The sequence below is a fragment of the Lemur catta genome, chromosome 9 (assembly GCF_020740605.2).
Source record: "Lemur catta isolate mLemCat1 chromosome 9, mLemCat1.pri, whole genome shotgun sequence".
Classification (NCBI taxonomy): Eukaryota; Metazoa; Chordata; class Mammalia; order Primates; family Lemuridae; genus Lemur; species Lemur catta.
The window spans coordinates 62,219,229-62,224,556 of record NC_059136.1 but is presented as its reverse complement, the minus strand read 5'-3'; positions in this window follow the sequence as shown (position 1 = coordinate 62,224,556).

The window sequence follows — 5,328 nt, the reverse complement described above, 5'->3', positions numbered from 1 at the left end:
ATGTGTTGCTTCTTAATCATGTAGCAGTTAGTCTAGGCTCATTTTGGGACTGAATATTTAAGACAACAATATTAGTTTGTCATGAATTATTCATAGTAGTTTAGTGCTTTATATATATTTTAACTGTTTTGGGGAAATAATTTCAAATTTACAAACAGGTTGCAAGTATAGAATTAGTACAAAGAACATCCAAACACTCTTTACCCAGATTCACCTACTAACATTTTACTCCATTTGCTTTAGCCTTTATGTATGTAGTTTCTCTCCTTTATATAATATGTGAAAATTATATAATATATAATTATTATAATTATATATTATATAATAAATATAATTATTATAATATAATTATATATTAAATATTATATAAATATATAATCTTAAGCCAGGTGTGGTGGCTTGTGCCTGTAGTCCCAGCTACTTGGGAGGCTGAGGTAGAAGAATCACTTGAGCCCAGGAGTTCTGTGCTGTATTGTGCTATGATAATTGCCACTGCACTCCAGCCTGGGTGACAAAGTGAGACCCTGTCTCTAAAATAAAAATATTTAAATTATGTTATGTATAACATTTTTTTCCAAATCATTTCAGGGTAAAATACATACATCATGGCCCTTTACCCCTAGGTACTTCCATGTGTATATCCTCAAAATAGGGATATTCTCTTATATAACCAGGACAGCAAATTTAATTTTGACACAAAACTTTTATCTAATTTTCCATTCATATTCCAATTTTGTCAATTGACTCAATACTGTCCTTAATAATATTCTCCCTTTCTAGTACAGGATTGAGTCTAGGTGTCAGGGATTGTATTTAGTTGTCAGGTCTCTTTTGCCTTTTTTAACCTGGAACATTTCCACTGCCTTTCTTTTTTTTTTTTTTTTTTAGAATACAGTCCCCACCCCTTTAAAAAACAGAATATTTGTCTTTTTGCATTTGTCTGATGTTTTCCCAGAAGTCAAAGAAAATAGCCCTGTATGATCCAAGCTGCTTGTTTGAAGTTACACTGGAGTCTTAGTCCATTTGGGCTGCTATAACAAAATGTCTTAGACTGGGCAATTTATAGACAATAGAAATTTATTGCTCACAGTTCTGGAGGCTGGGAAGTCCAAGATCAAGGCACCAACAGATTTGGTATCTAGTGAGGGCCTGTTCCTCATAGATGGTGCCTTCTTGCTGTGTCCTCACGTGGTAGAAGGGCAAACAGGTCCCTCAAGCCTTTTTATTAGGGCACTAATCCCATTCATGAGGGATCTGACCTCATGGCTTAATCACCTCCCAAAAGCCCACCTCTTAATACCAATACGTTGGGGATTAGATTTCAACACACAAATTTTGGAGGGGCACCAACATTCAGACCATAGCAACTGGTTTCTTCTTTTCTTCTGCCTTTCAAACCTTTCATATGTGTCTCCCTTGTACAGAATTTAGCCTGGAATCATTCTGGATAAGTTCTCTGGAAAATAGAGGGTTTTTTGTTCTTCGTTTGTTCATTTGTTTTGTTTTGTTTTGTTTTGTTTTGTTTGAGACAGGGTCTCAGTCTGTTGTCTAGGCTAGAGTGCCATGGTGTCAGCCTAGCTCACAGCAACCTCAGACTCCTGGGCTCAAGTGACCCTCCTGCCTCAGCCTCCCAAGTAGCTGAGACTACAGGTGTGTGCCACCACACCCGGCAAATTCTTTCTATTTTTCAGTTGTCCAGCTAATTTCTTTCTATTTTTAGTAGAGATGGGGTCTTGCTCTTGCTGAGGCTGGTCTTGAACTGTTGAGCTCAAGCGATCCTCCCGCCTCAGCCTCCCAGAGTGCTAGGATTATAGGTGTAAGCCACCATGCCTGGCCCAAAAATAGAATTCTAAGCTTTCCCCCCATAGGTGCAGAGGAGAATATAAAAGGGGGGTGGCAATAATGTGGCAGTGACTACTGACAAGCTGGCACACACTCCTGTTAGGACCTATGGATAGAAAGGAGAACAAAACAATGAGGTCCCTGCCTTCTTGGAGCTTCGGTCTCTAGGGGATTTATAAGTGCTGTGAGGGAAACCAACAAAAGGCTGTGACCAAGAATAACAGGGGCACTCTCTTGGGCAGAGTGTCTAGGAAGGACCTCTCTGAGGCCTGAAAGATGATAAGAAGCCATAGCTATGTGAAGTACAGGGAGGAGGTGGGTTTGTGAATGGTCTAGATAGACAGATGGATGGCCAGGGCAGTGGTACCCATAGCAGAAAAGAGCTTGATGTATTTTAGGAAATGGCAGATGGTCACTGTGACTGGAATTTGGTGGAGCGTAGCATCATTTTAAGATGGAGAGGATGGCAGGGGCTGGATTGTGCTGTGCCTTTTAGGACTTTATGATGAGTTGGCATTTTGTTCTAAGTGAGAGAGGAATGCTCTTACCTTATATGGCATATTTGGGCAAATCAGACAACGCATCCACTGCTCAAGACGTCTCCATCTTGTTGGAAAACTGTTGTAATATACTTTTGTTAGAATAAGTCACTTCACTGTTATCTGCCAGAAAATATCTGTAATAAATATAAAATTTACGATGCCTCCAATGTTTGCTAAGTGCTCTGGTGGGTACGTGGAGAGGTAACAAAGATGTCTAGGATAGACAAGGAATGGGGGGATAAGAAAGGCACACTCATTTTAAACAAAAAGTGTGTGTGTAGGTAGAAATTAGGTTTTGGTAAATTTTATGTTTCCCATTAATCTATTGTTTCAAGGATTTTTTTAAACCTTTGTTTGATTGCTGTTGAATTAGCACCATCACCAACTAAGCTGCAATAGATGAGCACCTAGGGAAGATGAGAAGGTTTGAGTTCCGCCCTGCTTTATTTCCACCTGCTCTTGCATCTGAGATTCTCCTCCTCCGCGTTTTCTGCCACTCAGTCTCCCCTACTGCAATGTCTCCAAAACAAACAAATCTTTTTTTAAATTAATAACTAGAACAAAATTGGCAAAGCTGAACATTTTTTAATGGGGAAAGTTATAGGATCATAATCACACACACAGACACGCACACACACTTTCATGTATTAGCTATAGCTGTCTCTGTAGACAAGTACAAATGTCACCAGGATTCTTGTCTCTGCCATCACTCTACTCCACCTTTGCTCAGCCTTATCCTTCTCCACATGCACAGCAATACCTACTGGTGGGAAAAAGACAAAACTAAATAATCTCTAAAATCCCTTTACATTTTGAAATTAGGAATTGCTATGTCGGATTGGTTGTTTAAGGTTAAGTCTAGAGCATTAGTCACCAAAAATTTTTGGTCACTCACCTCCATTAGTAAAAATGTAAAGTATGTAATGACGTAGATAGAAGCCACAATGACTATATTCAAATCTTGGCTTTGCCACCAACTACCTGTGTCCTTGGGCACATTCAAATATTACCTTGATTTTTTCACTTGTAAAATGGGGATAATAAAAGTATATCATAGAGTCATTATGAAGATTAAATTAGTTAATATTTGCAAAGCATATACCTGGCACACAGTAAGTGCTGTATCTGTGAAATAAAAATTATTATATATAATTCATATAGAGTACATTTATATAGGTACATTGTAAAACATATACACACAAAATTAAAAATAATGATTTTTAAATATATACATGCATGTTTTCTTTCTGCACACTGCATATTCTGTGCTCTCCCTGGGCAATGTGCACCCCAATTGGGAGACCATTGATTTAGAGCTGTGCTGACAGATATGGTAGCCACTAACCACATGTCTTAATTAAATTTAAATTTAGTTAAATTAAAAATTCAGTTCCTCAGTCACACTGACCACATGTGCTTAATAGCCACATGACTATCGGACAGTACAGATATGAAATATTTACATCATAGCAGAAAGCTCTGTTGGATAGCACTGACCAAGCTGAAAAAAACAAGGGACTGAATGTCACTGAACGGCAGTAGGATCAACTCCTGACTCAAACCTGTAACTATGGTACCCTGTTCAAGTCAAGTGGTAAGCTCTTTCTCTGAGCCTCACATCTTATCTGCAATATGAAGATAAAAATAGGAACTACCTCATGGACTGCTGAACAGAGGAAATAAGATAACGTGTGTAAAGTGGCAGAGTGCTTAAAACATAGAGTAACTTGAAAATATTAGTAAAATTTGAGTTTAAATTAACCCAATTCTATAAGCCTGAAAGGCAAAGAAGATCTTGTTATTTTTCTTAAATCTAATGGGTAAGTTTTCAAGGATACCTATTTCACAAAAGTGAAGACTTTGGTTTACCTTTAGTTGAAAACAGCATTCAGGGGGGAGATGGCAAATACCTGGATTTTAATTACTTATTGATTTATTTGTCCTCTCTACGCTTAAACCCTGGCCTTCTCCAGTCTTGCCCAGCTCAGTAAAATGGCCCTGCCATCCACAAACCTCCTGAGTCCTCATCCTCTCATCCCCTTTTCCATCTCCTTCATGCAATCTCTTTGCCTGCACAATGTTGTAAGATCTATCTTCAAAACACTTCATCTCACTTTCTCTCATGTCCCCTCCACAGGGGGACCATCCAGGATTGTGTCACTCACCTGCAGAAATCCTTCCCTGGCTCCCCACTGAAGCCGCCATATACGACTGTACTAGTTGTTAAACTAGTACACAGGTGCTAGCAAACACGTGCTGTGGTATAAATGAATAAGGGCACATTTAACCTTATGTGCGATCCAGTCACTACAGTTTCTAGGTATGTGAAGTAGGCAGATGAAGTTTTGTGGCAACAGAGAAAAGTTTGGGAAAGACCAGAGTTCTAAGGCATGCACTTAAAAGAAATGGCTGCGTGGAGCATGTGGGGTACGTGTGTGGTAGCCGCAGCCTCCTCCGTTTCAAGAGGTAGGGGTTTTAGAGAAAGCAAACAGAGGGTGTGCAGGGCAGGATCGCCGAGCTAAATGAGAGTAGCAAACAATTGTCTACACTGATGCTTTTTGGCATTTAAATTCAAAGCCTTTCTTGCTTTCTTCAATTCCCTGGGGAGGCCTATCAGGGGAAGGGGGAAGCGGGGAGGGGTAGGTCTTCCTTCCATTCTTCCAGGCTCCCTAAGAACTTTGTAGACAGCTGAGCAGTCCTTTCCCAAGGCTCGTGCGAGTCAGGAGAGTCAGGCAAGGCGCCCCACACGCACCCAAACGCGCCCTGAGCGCCCGTCCCTGCACCGTAGTGGAGAAACCGGCCCCACCCGCAGGCTGTCTGCTTGGGTGTGGCCTCCGCTCAAGGCCCCGCCCCTCGAGTGCGTCGCGCGGGGCGGGAGGGGCGGGGCGAGGGAACGGGCGAGACAGGGCGGGGAGCGAGCGGGGTGGGTGTGCTCGTGTCCGCG